Source organism: Lolium rigidum, chromosome 3 (assembly GCF_022539505.1).
Source record: "Lolium rigidum isolate FL_2022 chromosome 3, APGP_CSIRO_Lrig_0.1, whole genome shotgun sequence".
NCBI lineage: Eukaryota > Viridiplantae > Streptophyta > Magnoliopsida > Poales > Poaceae > Lolium > Lolium rigidum.
This window is the reverse complement of record NC_061510.1, coordinates 253304779-253321715: the sequence shown is the minus strand read 5'-3', so window position 1 is coordinate 253321715 and position 16937 is coordinate 253304779. Positions and strand designations below refer to the sequence as shown.

The 16937-nt window shown below is 44.2% G+C and overlaps 2 long non-coding RNA genes across 2 annotated transcripts; both read right to left on the bottom strand.

Moving 5' to 3' along the window:
• Positions 1–5855: 5855 nt before the first annotated feature.
• On the bottom strand, positions 5856–8962 carry LOC124699338. The gene is made up of 6 exons (XR_007001358.1): positions 8777–8962; positions 8546–8628; positions 8309–8453; positions 7689–7807; positions 7114–7189; positions 5856–6206 (listed from the first exon to the last, which is right to left on the bottom strand). It is a non-coding gene; the product is annotated as an uncharacterized LOC124699338 (long non-coding RNA).
• A 1138-nt stretch (positions 8963–10100) lies between these two features.
• On the bottom strand, positions 10101–10616 carry LOC124699337. The gene is made up of 3 exons (XR_007001357.1): positions 10604–10616; positions 10291–10391; positions 10101–10215 (listed from the first exon to the last, which is right to left on the bottom strand). It is a non-coding gene; the product is annotated as an uncharacterized LOC124699337 (long non-coding RNA).
• Positions 10617–16937: the final 6321 nt, after the last annotated feature.

Genomic DNA, 16937 nt, shown 5'->3' with positions numbered 1-16937 from the left:
GTTTCGTTGACGGCGCCTTCCCCTCCTCGGCGCGGGCCGCGCGTTGCCGGTGCCCTGCGCGGCCATCCGCGCCGCGGCAGCGCCTGCGTGTAGTGCCCGCGCGGCGGGACGAACGGCGCCCGCGCGGCAGCCGTTGGGTTCCCGGCGTCGGCGCCGCCGCTAGGGTTTGGCGGCCGGCGCGGCGGAGTGGCGGCGGCGGCGGAGGGTGTGACAGAGTAGGGAGGGGTCGGCGGGTTGCCGGAGGGGTCGTCCATCGTCGGGATCGCCGGCGGCGCGCGGAGACGACGGATTGGGCTCCGGGGCAGCGACGCAGGGAGGAAGTTTCAGCCGCGGGGGATTTTCGCGGTTGGACGAGCGATGCCGCGCGCCGTAGCCGACGCGCCGGATATGCCGCTCCGGATTGTGCAAAACGCCGCGCGCCCTAAAATTTTACGAAGCACCGCGCCGTTTACCGCGCCTGCTGGAGCGCCTGATTCTGTCCCGCGCGCGCTATATCGGACGTTTTTATGCCGCGCGGCCTATATAGCGCGCCTGTTGGAGATGCTCTAAGTAGAGTACTAATTTGGTTGCCAGCAATCGAGCTGATTCTTTGCCTGACGAGGAAGTATCAGATGTTTGAAAAATAACCATGTGGTTACTTTACTCTTCAAATGGTGATCTTACCACACCTAACTAGCCGAAGCATATCAGAACACCATCAACACACATCACAACACATGAGAACAAATCGATTAGCACAGTCAGGGTGTTTACACGAATACCATTCGAACACCATGATCAAAAGTAAGAATGTGCCATGTGCATAGAAACAACTCGAGTTGCCCCCACACGTATGGGAGTGCAGCCAAGTGTGGGGGTTGCTCTACCAACCGCGCCCCTAATAGGATTTTTCAAACGGAAAATTAAAATTCATTATATTTTGTTATATTTTACAAACTAGAATGAAATTTAACTAATATACCTAAGAGCATCTTCAGCCGCGTCCCCCAAAGCCCATTTTTGTCCGGCGCGCCCCCATACGGTGTCCGGCGCCCCGAGCCCGTCCCCGTCCCACAGGGGACGCTCCGGGCACGCCGGACACAACGAAAAGCGAGGCGAACCGACGCGGGCCCGACGCGTCAGCGGCTCGGAAGCTCAGCCGCCGCCTACGTAGCGACGGTGCAGTTGCCGGGAAGCGGAACCGTCGCATTGGCAACCGCGTCGACGACGCGGCAACCGCCGGAATGGAGTCGGGACTCCTCGGAAGAGCAACCGCTGGTCTTTTTGACTTCTGCGCCGCTGTTCATCCGCGCTCAATAAGACCCGTACGTCGGCGCTTTTGGATCTTCAACGGCCGCATCCGACACCTCCAGCGACGATGAGCTACATCTCCGAGCTCCCGTCCGACACCTCTAGCGAGGGAAAGCCTGCTGGATGGCGCCATTGGTGGGAGAAAGCTCCGACGCCCAGCAGCGACGACGATTCCCTCCCGCCACTTGACAGCGCGGAGGAATGGCTGGGCGTGGAGGAGGACGCGGAGGAAGAAGGGTCAGAGGAGGCTGCGGTGGCCCGTGCGAAGGCGGAGGCGGACGCGAAGGCCAATACCGCCAAGGCCAAGGCCAAGGCGCAGCCGGCGAGCACCGGCGACAACGAGGAGGACTCCGACGCGTCGGCCGACACCGCCTCTTCGGAAGAGGTGACGAGCAGGAAGCGCCACCGTGACGACGACGACGAGGCGGGGCCATCATCGAAGAAGAAGAAGTAGTAGTTTAAAATAATTTATATGTAATTTAATTATGTTTTTTCGAAGTTTTATATGTATTTTGTTTATGTTGAACCGATTTGAATATTAGTAAAGAGTTTTATTCTATCTATTTAAATTATTTTTATTGTTTGGGAGCGGCGTTTGGGGGACGTGACTGGGGAGCGACGTCCCCCAAAGGCGGCACGAACGAAACACGTCCCCCAAACGCTCAATCTGGCGCGGTTTGGGGGACGGTATGGGGGACGCGACTGGAGATGCTCTAACTAAAACTAAAGCATGTCATCACAACGCTGGTAGTAGGGCTAGCTGCAGTTGAACTTCTCCTACCCCGTCCTTGACGCCACTAGGACTGTCGTTTGTGCCTTCGCCGCCTCCTCTTGAGCTTCCGCCGTCGTCTCCAAGGTCAACGTAGTTGCCCCTCTCACATGCCGACTTGCCTTGCCGACGGACAAGGAAGCCGCCATCACTCTCAGGTTGTTGCGTGATTCTTCGAGGGTGAGGGTGAACACGAGCGCAAGGTTGTTGTTGGGTCAGCGATGGCACGCACCATCGCCTGCCTCTAGGTGTCTGCAAACCAAGGCTCTCCTTGGACTTCTTCGCCGAGAGCCCTGCTCCTTCTTTGAGCTGAGGAAGGTGACCTGTCCACGAAGTGGCAATGGTCGCGCCGACTCGCGGAAGACAATGCCACCGCCGCGCGGTGTGGCTCGCATCCTTGGCGGGGAGATCGACTCCTCCTTTACCTCGTGCTTCAGAAGATGAGAGGAAAGGGTGCTTGGAGCCAGGGTCAAGAGCTCCACCAAGGATGGCGAGCGTGCCTTCATCATCCTCGAATCCTATCACATTAGTGCACATGGTTGCGAGGGCAGCATACGAGGAAGATGCTCCCTGCCGCCTTGGATGTGGGCGATGATAACATCGAGGGTGTTCCCAGGCACACCCCACCAACATTCAACGATCCAGAAAACACTAACAATAGATCTTTATCATTGTTTGTTTTTTCCAAGTCGTTCCGGAGTCATCAACATTATGCATACATCATATCCATGTTCTTGAAAAAATAAAATCATTTTATAAACTCTAGTTTTTTTTTCTCCCTCTCATATGGTTTTATAAAACCCTCCTTCAAATCCCTTCATCAAGACAAAACCCTAAAACAAATATTTTTGAAATCCTGTAACTTGTTTTCAAAGAAAATAGTTTCAAATAAGAAACAATTGTTCAAAAGAAAGAGGCACGGACTCCTCTTTTCTGGCTCTCTTTCTTATCCACCAAAAGCATCCCAACCTTCTTCCTCACCCGGTGGCCAAATCATCGTCGCAGGAGAACACCAACCCGTACCATTTCGGCCCCTAATATTTTTCTTTCCCCTCCCCCTCTTGTTGTCGTCTTCTCCCTCACGCTAGAAACAAGACCTTCTCTTGCCAACGTCATAGCGCACCATCGCGCCTCCAACTACTTTCCCCCCCCTTAAATCCCCTTCTTCAGTGCCGCCCGAAACCCTAGTTGTCCCCTAAACCCCTCTTGCACCGTTAGACCCTCTTCCTCCCCTTTTCTCCTTCATCCCCAAGCGCCACCGCCGTAGTCCACCGTCGCCCGGCCATCTCCGTCCACCCCAAGACACGCCACCGCCACTGCCACCACCACCGTTTGATGCACCACGCCGTCGAGCATCTCCAGGAGCAATTAAATGGAGCCAGGAAGCCCCAGGACATCGCCTCTGACCTCGTTCTCTTCTCCAACTTTGACTGCGCAAATCGATGATTCTGTCGCCTCTGGTCCTCCCCCTCCCTCTCTGGCTGCAACTTCGGCACCCCTGTGAGAACACGCACCTCTAAGACCGTCTTCCCTTCTTCCTCGCGCTCTGAGTTGCCTTCCCGATGGTGAACCACATTTCGTCCATAGAACCTCAACATCAGCGACTACGGTCAGGGACGGAGTCAGGAATGAAGTATAAGGGAGCAGAACTAGCTAAAATCACATAAATAAGGAGCTATGATAGCTTGTGTTCAAAGGAAAATCATGAGCATAGGGGGGGGGGGGGCTGCGCCCCCTCGCCCCCCCTTGTCATCTTCGTCCCTGACTATGGTGAGCCCCAAGATGGTGCACCGCCCTTTTTTCTGGTCCCCGGCGATGATCATTGTCCAACGCAACCACCCGCGCGTCTTGTTTCGGCCTGCATCGACCACGCGCTCCTCGACTTGCGCTAGTGTATGAAGTTGACCGTGTCAAGCCTCGCCAGTGCGGCGCCGACATGGCGCTCGGGCCCGCATGTCAACATGCGAGGCTAAGTCCACTCTCGGTGATCTTCTCTCTCACATCCGATCTAGATCTGGCCCTTTTGCAACGAGGCCCCTATACTCCTTCATAACAACACGTGGTCCCTGCTTGTGTCAGTTCTTTTGGAGAACCCTGCATCTGCTGAAACTAATTTGGAGACCTTGTGCAGTGTCCAATGCCTAGGCAGCAGTGGCCCCACCGATCAGCGGCCCGGGCCAGGTTCCCCTTCGATGAGAAGTGTTCTAGTGACTTTGGGCCCCGTCCGTTAGTCTAGCTACTGCCTTGGTGAGAAAAGCACCAGCCCTTTTCTGTTTCATCTGAAAATTCCAGAAAATGTATAAATCTTGGAAAATTCATATCTTCCATGCTTTTCAATCCAAAAAATGTGTAGAATTTGAATATGCCATCAATATACGTGTTTGCATCTTACATCATGTCATGATATGATATTTTTGCATATCACATAATATATGACATATGGAATATGTGGGATACAATTTAATTATTGTCCCGGTTCCATTTGAATTATGTAGAGCACCTCTGCCACGTCTTTGCTATTGTAATCAACATTTAATATTGATGGTAGAAAAACAACTTGAATCTAATAATTGTTTTTCCGAACTACGATTCCGTTTAATTTGGATAAGTTGCATTGCCATCGTTGCTTGTTGCCTCCGGGTGCTTTACTTACCGTTGCCTTCGGGTGCTTTACTTCCCGTTGCCTCTGGGTGTTTATATTCCTATATCATAACTTGCCCGACGTTTAGCAAATGGGTTGTTCATACTTGCTTAGCCGTTGGCGCAAACCCTAGGTCCGTATCGAGTACGCCCGAACTTGGTCATGGATAGCTTAGTAGGGTGGCCTCCCTTAAACTTGCTTGTAGAACTAGGTCTGGTCTGGTCGTGATACTCTGCTCTTGCCTAGGTAGGTTTGATCGTGTGTATGAGTATATTTTTTATCACCCCTGCAGGGTAAATCTTTTCGAAAAGCCATGTTCGCGGCTATGGACGATTTGGAGTTGTTTAACTCAATCATAGAACACCGCATACTTGTTGCCAATATTTTTCTAATTAACTTGCGTAGAAATATTGCATTACTACAACCAATATCTAATAAAATTTCTCAAGCTAGAGTTGAGTGCCTTTACATTGCCTCTTCGCTAAGAGAATATGTGTATTTGACTGGATTATGTTGTGTAGTATCTAGTTGCTAACCTTATACGCTCTCTTATCTTATTTGAGTAGATGGATATTGTAGGGTGTTTCTATTGAGAAATGCACTTTGGCTCATTGGAGCATATGTTCCCATTATGTGAATCCACATTTCAAAGTGTTAAAAAATTCTAAACTAAAATTTTACATGTATATCTAGACATTTTATGTTGGTACATAAGTTTTCAAAATAAAATAAAATTATGTGGCTCCTGTAAAAAAGATAAATTTTGATGCTGTAACACGACTACGTACAGTACATTTTTTTGCCTTTTTTTGTACACACCACACAAAATGTTGTTTTTCCACGAAAACTTGTGAACGAACATAGGATGTCACAATGTATACCAAAAATTTTATGTCAGATTTTTTTGACATTTATATAATTGTTTTTTATTATTTTCTATAATGGGTGCATATGCACGCGTGTGCCAAAACACCACCTCCGTTTCTATTCGTTTTAGTATACTAGTACAAATGCCCGTGCGTTGCCACGGGACCAAAAATTCCATTTCTCAATGTACATATATAATTCACAACTCACTTTGAAAATTTAAAACAAATCACGATATCATAATGTACTACACCATGATAATAACGCAATAACAAGACAGTATTGGTGTGCATCTGAGTGGTTTCAAGTTATAGGTCTTCTTGTCTCTTCCGCGGTAAGTTCCAAAAATCATTCATATTTCCGCTTCCTGTAAAAATGAAACATCAATTACAAATTCCTAGAAATCAAAATAGAAACCACCTACGATGGCTGTAAGTGATAGAGGACCTCGGAATCTGCACTTATAATCTTAAAAACCATATGCATTATACAGGCTAATTGACAAACTTCAATGAACTCCGTCAGTGCAAGTCTTTCTCTTATCTTCAATGAAGACCAGGGAACTCCTGTGGTTCTTACTTACGTTGAGAGCCGAGTCTCTATTCCATCCTTTCAAAGAGACTCCAAGTGCCAAGCTCACTGCAAGTACAAAACTATATTTGGCTTATTTCTCAAATCGCTAAAATCCGTGTAAAACATCAAACACTAAATCTGTTAACTCGGAACACAAGCATACAAGATGTTAGAAATCCTGAGAACATTGAACATTGAAATCTAGTAAAATAAAACTGATACCTAACCAACATCTCATCAAATAGATAAATCCTAGTGTTGCTAGTCAAGGGAGGCCATTTGGTAGCACTTAAAAAAAACTGGATTTGTTGGGCAATGTTGCTGCAACTGCAACAGTTACCTATGGGCTAGCTACCTAAATGATTTATATTTCTCTCATGCGACACACCAAGACCATCTACCTGGTAATCTGCTTGCCACCAAATCACCGCACACTATCTTCCCCCTCCTCTCACCACACATAGGCACACACCCACAACCCGGACCGATAGCTCACGCTCTTCATCCCTCCCGTGACCACCCATGGTGCACATCAGAGCCTCCATTGCCACAAAATATGTTGAGCGGTGCCCTAGATTTTCGGTCGCGTCACCGCCAAGTATGTGACATATCCAATTAAGTAGAGCATGTTTTTTTATTTATTCCAATCATCATAAGATTAAGTATGTACACTAACATTACTTTCATGTAGACACGAAACTATGCATGCCTGAATTGCTCTGCATAATTAATTATGCCCCAATTAATGCAGAGAGATGCAAAATGAAGCTAAACATTGGCTGAACAATTCAAAAGGTATTCCTAGTACACTAACATTCCAGTAGAAGAAAGACTCCATGCTCTCGCTATGACCCAATATGTTACAAATGTTTTTTTACGGTTGCTAAGAAAGGCACATATTAAGTCAGTGAGATGGAATGGATTTAGCCATAATACTTCGATGGAATTGCACAAAAACACGCAAATCAAAAACCTGCTAGTTCATGCTATGTTGTTCCACCTGTCTTGTCTCTTCCATCTATTACTTTCTTTATCAGCTTCTTAGATGCCTGAAAGAATCAGTGACTCAATAATTCACATTTGATAGTCATTTACATATCATAGGTTACAACAGTAAATTCGAGAACATTGATGGATTGCAAGATATAAAAGAAATAGAACAAAACGTTTGAAAAGCATCAGTCATTATGAACATACTGTAGCATAGTGAGATGGCTACACCATAAGAAGCAGAATGTGCGCATTGCTTTTGATCAGACAGAACAAGCATACAAATATATTCTTCCCTATTATATCATCTTATTGTTTCTCTTCAAGTAGATTTCACTTAACGTTCGTTAACTTTACAGTTGAGTTTATGCCAACAGTATGTAAAACTTTGATGTCATCTACTACTCTTAAGCAATTATGCAGGTGCCGCAAGTGATAAAACAAAGATAGTGAAATGCCAGACCATACTGAAGTTATTGTAAGCTAAAGAGAATTATCCCTTGCAAGAATGTTTATCTTCTCAGATAAAAAAAAACATGGAAAAAGGTGAGAACTTACTTTATAGCTACTGCAGAACTCATAGGTCTATCCAAGATATGTATGTTGCATAGACACTCTTTCAACGGTATCAAGGAGACGGACTTGCTCATGGGTGTCCTGCCTATCAAGAGCTTGCCCTGTTGGATATTCGCATAATAAAGAGACAGAATTAAATAAACAAAGATGCAGCCTATTGTAAGGAAAAGAGAGGAGGCGGCCCCATAGTGTCACTTGCAGTGGTACAAGAATTCAGTTGTAGTACTGCAGGATAACACAATTGCAAAATAAATGTTTCTCGAAAATATCATTATACATGAGGTAGCGGACCAAAAATATCTAATTCCGAAAAATTAAAGATCTAAATTTTTTGACTGACCATGGTCCAGTAGCTCCATGCTTCAACTTAGATATCAGGCATTATTTCTGGATTTATCGTGGGCTAAAATCATTAACCAAGGATTAGCAGACCTAGCCACCTAGGTACCCTAATCAACTTACATACCGTAGGTACCGTATACACAGTAAAACTAAAAGGTAGCCGAGCTTTGAAATCCCGAACTACGTCCCCTGCACCCATCCTGACTAATAAAACAGGTACATATCACAAGTTCGAAAAAAAATGGAATATGCCACATTACCTGACAGTAAATATATGCTTGGTCACTCCTTCTAGGGATATTTCGTGCAATCATGCCTCTCCAGAAACTCTACAATAGTTTCCCATATAGTGCAGAGTGTAAATAACAGTGGCACAGAGTTTGCAGATTTTGGCAACTCTAGAGCCTGTTGACAAAGACAGTGGGCATGATGATACTTCCAAGTACCTATACTGATATACAGATAAAACTATCATCCAATTTCTTGAATATATTAACCTGCAAAGCAGTCTACTTGCGCAAGATAAACCATTGGATGGACATCGCTGTAATTATCCATATCGTCATAAACAAACATGCATCTGCATGAACAAGCCAAATAAAATTCAGAACACTGTCCAAAGTTCGTCCAAGTTCTCACATCCACACAAAGAATGGATGCATTTATCTATCAACCAAGTAAACTGTAATATATCAATCTGCAGCCTGAATAGTGAGATGGCGCATGACCTTGCAAATGTTTTCTGACACTTCGATGAAAACGACAAGCAGTAGGAGGGAGAAAGGCAGTACTATACAAGGAAGAGAGTTTCTTCATGGCCTTGCCACCGGCCGTCAGCATCAGCGTGAATGAGGTGCTCCCTCATGGCCTCCCCATCCTCGTCCATGCCCATTTCCTCTCCCTTTCTCCCTACTTATCTGAAATTGTCATGTAAATACTCAGCCCATATTATTAACAATAATTATAAACATATACTATTATAATTTTTCAGAGAGCCTATTTGCCACACACACAACAATTAGTAATGTTATTAAGATGATAAGGCAATAGATGCATTTATATTTAATTATACATGCACCCATTCCAACCAAAAGTGCTCCGGGTGCAGTCTAGATGCAAATAAGGGTCTGCGAAAGAGAGGACAATGTTATCTCTAATGCCTTCGAGGATTGCAATAATATTTCATTCCATTGAATTGGCTCAACATTTTGGATACTTGAGAACTGCAAGCTACCAATTTTGTATTCCATTGAAGTAGCTCAAACATGACATTTGTCCTTTCCTATTCAAAAAGCATGTTTTCACATCTACTTACCTTCAGCCTGTAGGGGCATTTTGTCAGAAAACCCGCAGGTGTTTATACGGAGGAGGCAAAACTGTTCTAGGTGAATCTTGTGATTTGCCATGTGTCATCTAGACACAAAAAGAAGCATCATCCTTGTCTCTTGATGCCCTCAGCTTGTATAGATATAGGAAGGGAATTTAGATGTTGCATGCTTGGTCTACATACTGAATTCACTCAACATTCTGCAACAAGAATGCTGAAAACAGAAACATGAGAACGTTATGCTATTTTAAAAAATATTCTGTAGTAAGAAAGCGCATTTCACAACTTGGAAATGAGGACGAATTTCAAAGGCTAACATCAATCTAAGTATCAAAGGGTGATCATTTTCCGGATGATGTTTCTTGCAAACAAAAGGTTATGGGTTGGTGGGTGCTAAGGATACATACTTGTGTAATCCATGATCTCTACTGTCTAGTGCTTAGACTAAGTCCTGGTCCATGCACCAATCGTGCTATGGTGTATATGTCAGTGTTAGTTACGTGTATTTGCTTATATAAACCTTGTCAATCAATGAGAAGTATCAAGTTCAGTTTGCATTCCTGCAATATCAGTTAGCTCGGAAGGCCCAAAATATTCGCAGTTCAGTCTAATACCCATGCATCCAGACAATTCTTTGCGGAGCAATTAAAAGGAACAACACAGGATGCCAGACTGCATGTAATTATTTTCACTAACAAGCCTGATGCCGTACCTTTTCATATCTTTTGAAAGCCTAGGCAGAATTGCCATCTTAAATACTCAAAACATGCATTTCACTCTTCTTTCTTCCTGGTAGCTGCTTCATTCCTCTCGATGTTGTTTTTCAAATCCCAAGATTCCCTTATTAAGAGAAACACCCACTTAAACACATGTTCACCAGCAGCAACAAAGATGGTTGTGTAGATAAAAAATTACCTTGTCGAAGAAAACAGGCTCCACTTCGTAGTGGACAGTGGAAGAGGAACCACAGCATGGATTTCCCAATCAGGGATGGAGGCCTTGCTAAACATAATAACCTGCAAAATCATGTACACCTATGATCAGGCACCATTTTTCAGAAGATCTATCATTATCATATACACCGTACCGTGAGGACCCAAATCCTTGTTGAATGCACATAAATCCCACATATACACGTATGATCAGGAACCTATTTCTCAAATAATAGCAGATTGGCAGGCATGCAAGTTTTGATGAGGAAGAGGAAGAGAAGAGGAAGAGCACTGACCCCGTTGGAGGCAATGGCCTCTTCCTTGGAGAAGGCCCCGAGCCCCTGATACTCCCGTGTGCACAGGCATCTTGGTTTGTGGCGAAGAAGGCGTCGATCTCGGCAAGTTGCTGGTCCGCCATGCCCACGTCCACTTGGCGCGACATCGAACTCCCCGAGCTTGCGATGTGATGTGTCTCTCCCCAGATCCGTGAGAGGTAGCGAAGGTCGTAGGCGGAGACCGCGAGACGACACAGCGCCGTCGGCCATCGTGGAGATGCCAAGGGGACGTCGGGCTCGAGGCAGCGGCAACCAAGGAGGAGCTGGAGGGAGTTCTTATGGTTCACCAACGAAGATTATAATTCCCAACCGTGCAACACTTTTTTCACCAGTTTCTGTACAACAAAATTGGAGGCATAAACACTTATTTCGATAGGTTGGGATGAAAGACTCGCTAATCCACTGGCTCTTATTTCGATGTTATCGTATATATGTCAAAAATAAATTATGAGTGGATTGATCGGCATGAACTTTAATTACATAACCCAGTTTTTTTTTTGGGAATGGAATTACATAACCCAGTATTGCACAAAGATAAATAGCTTCAAATTCTCACCGTATTGATAAATCTTTCCAAATCGAATTATCAAAAAATACCACGTTAATTTACCTGACAGTAAATAGATCAAGAAAGCAACTTCTAACAGGATTCATCCGCTCTCATTGCGTCGTTTTCTGCAACCCGTGAAGTGCAACAAAATTAACGGATGGAACAGACAGATCAATTGATCAAAGATGCAGTCTTGGCACAAACAACCGTTGTATATCATGTAGACGGGGATCCAACGGTTGCTCGAGGGGAATCCAGGGCTGCTTGTTTGGGAAGCCAGGAGGGTGTGTCAGCCCACTCTAGAGGCGACGACAATCCAGTCCAACGGCAACAGCAATCCAGAGATCGGACGTCCGCAGGGAGCACCCCAATGAGTATGAGAGTATCCCGAGCACCATCGCAATCAACTCGGTGAGGAATTACAGCGGTGGCGCCCAAGCGCTCGACCCAAGAGACAGCGATCTCGTGTTCAAACGACCATGGCTGGGACCGGAGGAATTTGGGATGGGGAACCGATGTACGCTGGCGGCGGGTAGGAGACGGAGAGGTGGCGTTGGGGCCTTCCGGCAGCATGCGGGGGGGCTGGGGGAGGGCGGTGGCCAACGTGCAGGAGGTTGGGAGGCGGCGCGAGGGTTCGCCAGCGACGCGAGGAGGTGGGGTAGGCGACGGCCGACGGGCAGGAGGTGGAGTAGGGCGGCGATGGAGACTGTGGATGAGTATACGACGGAATCGAGGGTTTTGCCTGCTGGGCCTCAGTTCCATTCTGACGAAGTAGCTGGACTTCGGCCCAAATGAGCCCGTGCGGGACGAGGAAGCTTTTAACGTATTGATACGTCTCCGACGTATCGATAATTTCTTATGTTCTATGCCATATTATTGATGATACCTACATGTTTTATGCACACTTTATGTCATATTCGTGCATTTTTCGGAACTAACCTATTAACAAGATGCCGAAGTGCCGGTTCTGTTTTCTGCTGTTTTTGGTTTCAGAAATCCTAGTAACGAAATATTCTCGGAATTGGACGAAACGAAGACCCGGGGGCCTATTTTTCCACGGAGCTTCCGGAAGACCGAAGAACACACGAAGTGGGGCCACGAGGTGGCGACACCACAAGGCGGCGCGGCCCGGGGGGCCCGCGCCGCCCTATGGTGTGGCCCCCTCGTCCGGCCCCGACTCTGCCCTTCCGCCTACTTAAAGCCTCCGTCGCGAAACCCCCGATGCGAAAAAACCACGATACGGAAAACCTTGTGAGACGCCGCCGCCGCCGATCCCATCTCGGGGGATTCTGGAGATCTCCTCCGACACCCTGCCGGAGAGGGGATTCATCTCCCGGAGGACTCTACACTGCCATGGTCGCCTTCGGAGTGATGAGTGAGTAGTTCACCCCTGCACTATGGGTCCATAGCAGTAGCTAGATGGTTGTCTTCTCCTCATTGTGCTTCATTGTTGGATCTTGTGAGCTGCCTAACATGATCAAGATCATCTATCTGTAATTCTATATGTTGTGTTTGTCGGGATCCGATGGATAGAGAATACCATGTCATGTTAATTATCAAGTTATTATACATGTGTTGTTTATGATCTTGCATGCTCTCCGTTTCTAGTAGAGGCTCCGGCCAAGTTTTTACTTTTAACTCCAAGAGGGAGTACTTATGCTCGATAGTGGGTTCATGCCCGCATTGACACCCGGGATAGTGACGGAAAGTTCTAAGGTTGTGTTGTCTTGTTGCCACTAGGGATAAAACATTGGCGCTATGTCCGAGGATGTAGTTATTACGCACCATACTTAATGCAATTGTACGTTGCTTTGCAACTTAATGCTTGGAGGGGTTCGGATGATAACTCTGAAGGTGGACTTTTTAGGCATAGATGCGGTTGGATGGCGGTCTATGTACTTTGTCGTAATGCCCAATTAAATCTCACTATACTTATCATGTCATGTATGTGCATTGTTATGCCCTCTCTATTTGTCAATTGCCCGACTGTAATTTGTTCACCCAACATGCTTTTATCTTATGGGAGAGACACCTCTAGTGAGCTGTGGACCCCGGTCCATTCTTTTAATACTTGAAATACAAATCTGCTGCAATACTTGTTTTACTTGTTTTCTCCGCAAACAATCATCTTCCACACAATACGGTTAATCCTTTGTTACAGCAAGCCGGTGAGATTGACAACCTCACTTGTTTCGTTGGGGCAAAGTACTTTGGTTGTGTTGTGCGGGTTCCACGTTGGCGCCGGAATCTCCGGTGTTGCGCCACACTACATCCCGCCGCCATCAACCTTCAACGTGCTTCTTGGCTCCCTCCTGGTTCGATAAACCTTGGTTTCTTTACGAGGGAAAACTTGCTGCTGTGCGCATCATACCTTCCTCTTGGGTTGCCCAACGAACGTGTGAAATACACGCCATCAAGCATATTTTACGGCGCCGTTGCCGGGGAGATCAAGACACGCTGCAAGGGGAGTCTCCACTTCTCAATCTCTTTACTTTGTTTTTGTCTTGCTTTATTTTATTTACTACTTTGTTTGCTGCATTATATCAAAACACAAAAAAATTAGTTGCTAGCTTTACTTTATTTACTGTCTTGTTTGCTATATTAAAAAACACAAAAAAATTAGTTTACTTGCATTTACTTTATCTAGTTTGCTAAATTTACTATTGCTAAAATGGCTACCCCTGAAAATACTAAGTTGTGTGACTTCACTAGCACAAATAATAATGATTTCCTATGCACACCTATTGCTCCACCTGCTACTACAGCAGAATTTTTTGAAATTAAACCTGCTTTACTTAATCTTGTCATGAGAGAGCAATTTTACGGTGTTAGTTACGATGATCTTTGCTGCTCATCTCAATAATTTTGTTGAACTATGTGAAATGCAAAAATATAAAGATGTAGATGGTGACATTATAAAATTAAAATTGTTTCCTTTCTCATTAAGAGGAAGAGCTAAAGATTGGTTGCTATCTCTGCCTAAGAATAGTATTGATTCATGGACTAAATGCAAGGATGCTTTTATTGGTAGATATTATCCCCACTGCTAAAATTATATCTTTGAGGAGTAGCATAATGAATTTTAAACAATTAGATAATGAACATGTTGCTCAAGCTTGGGAAAGAATGAAATCTACTGGTTAAAAATTGCCCAACCCATGGATCGACTACTTGGATGATCATCCAAACCTTTTATGCGAGGACTAAATTTTTCTTCACGGAATTTATTGGATTCAGTTGCTGGAGGTACCTTTATGTCCATCACTCTTGGTGAAGCAACAAAGCTTCTTGATAATATGATGGTTAATTACTGCTGAATGGCACACGGAAAGAGCTCCACAAGGTAAGAAGGTAAATTCTATTGAAGAATCCTCTTCCTTGAGTGATAAGATTGATGCTATTATGTCTATGCTTGTTAATGGCAGGACTAATGTTGATCCTAATAATATTCCGTTAGCTTCATTGGTTGCTCAAAATTCTAGACCACATCCTGCTAATGGTAATTCTTATGGTAGATATGTTTCACCTAATGAGGAAAAGATGTTAGAAATTGAAAGGTCCACCAAGAGCTTTATGCAATCACAGTATGAGCAAAATAGATTGTTTACTAAAACTATGAATGAGCAATCTACCTTGTTGAAGAAAATAGGAAATCAACTTGAAAATCTGAATATGGAGATTTACGGGTTGCAAACTAAACTTGCAAATGCTTGAAGACCGAATCTCATACATGTACTGCGTCACAATCTTCTTTAATTAATAAAATGGCTGCTAAACCTGATGATATTGAAAATAAAATTGTTACTACAGCAAATGCCATCCAAGTTAGAATTAATGAGAATATAAGATTAATGGCTGAAGCTGCGTGCTAGGTGGGATAGAGAAGAAAATGAAAAACTAGCTAAAAAGGAAAATGTAGCTAAAGTTTGGACTATTACCACCACTAGCAATGCTAATGATTCATATGTTGCTGCACCTCCTACTATCAATGGTAAAATAATTGGTGTTAACAATGCTTCTACTCCTAGTGCAAAGCGCGCAAAATTACACGAAGCTGCTAAAGCTACTGAAGCTGCACTTGTGATAAAGCTGCTGAAATTTTTTCCAACCTTGGGGATGATAATCCCATTGCTTTAGATTGTAATGATTTAGATTTTGATGATTGCCACATCTCTGAAGTTATAAAGTTCTTGCAAAAACTTGCTAAGAGTCCCAATGCTAGCGCTATAAATTTGGCTTTCACAAAACATATTACAAATGCTCTCATAAAAGCTAGAGAAGAGAAACTAAAACTTGAAACTTCTATTCCTAGAAAGCTAGAGGATGGTTGGGAGCCCATCATTAAAATGAGAGTCAAAGATTTTGATTGTAATGCTTTATGTGATCTTGGTGCAAGTATTTACAGTTATGCCTAAAAAAGTCTATGATATGCTTGACTTGCCACCATTGAAGAATTGTTATTTGGATGTTAATCTCGTGATAATGCTAAAAAGAAACCTTTGGGGAAAGTTGATAATGTTCATATTATGGTTAACAATAACCTTGTCCCCGTTGATTTTGTTGTCTTGGATATTGAATGTAATGCATCTTGCCCCATTATATTGGGAAGACCTTTTCTTCGAACCGTTGGTGCTACTATTGATATGAAGGAAGGTAATATTAAATATCAATTTCCTCTCAAGAAAGGTATGGAACACTTCCCTAGAAAGAGAATGAAGTTACCTTATGATTCTATTATTAGAACAAATTATGATGTTGATGCTTCATCTCTCGATGTTACTTGAGTTACACTTTACGCGCCTAGGCGAAAGGCGTTAAAGAAAAACGCTTATGGGAGACAACCCATGTTTTTACTACAGTATTTTATTTTATATTTGTGTCTTGGAAGTTGTTTACTACTGTAGCAACCTCTCCTTATCTTAGTTTTATGTTTTGTTGTGCCAAGTAAAGTCTTTGATAGAAAAGTAAGTACTAGATTTGGATTCTTGCGCGGTTCAGATTTCTTTCTTTGTCACGAATCTGGGTCTATCTCCCTGTAGGTAGCTCAGAAAATTACGCCAATTTATGAGCATGATCCTCAGATATGTACGCAACTTTCATTCAATTTGAGCATTTTCGTTTGATTTAGTCTGGTGGCCTAATAAAATCCATCTTTACGGACTGTTCTGTTTTGACAGATTCTGTCTTTTATTTCGCATTGCCTCTTTTGCTATGTTGGATGAATTTCTTTGATCCATTAATGTCCAGTAGCTTTATGCAATGTCCAGAAGTGTTAAGAATGATTGTGTCACCTCTGAACATGTGAATTTTTATTATGCACTAACCCTCTAATGAGTTGTTTCGAGTTTGGTGTGGAGGAAGTTTTCAAGGATCAAGAGAGGAGTATGATGCAATATGATCAAGGAGAGTGAAAGCTCTAAGCTTGGGGATGCCCCGGTGGTTCACCCCTGCATATATTAAGAAGACTCAAGCGTCTAAGCTTGGGGATGCCCAAGACATCCCCTTCTTCATCGACAACATTATCAGGTTCCTCCCCTGAAACTATATTTTTATTCGGCCACATCTTATGCACTTTGCTTGGAGCGTCGGTTTATTTTTTGTTTTTGTTTTGTTTGAATAAAATGGATCCTAGCATTCACTTTATGGGAGAGAGACACGCTCCGCTGTTGCATATGGACAAATATGTCCTTAGGCTCTACTCATAGTATTCATGGCGAAGTTTCATCTTCGTTAAATTGTTATATG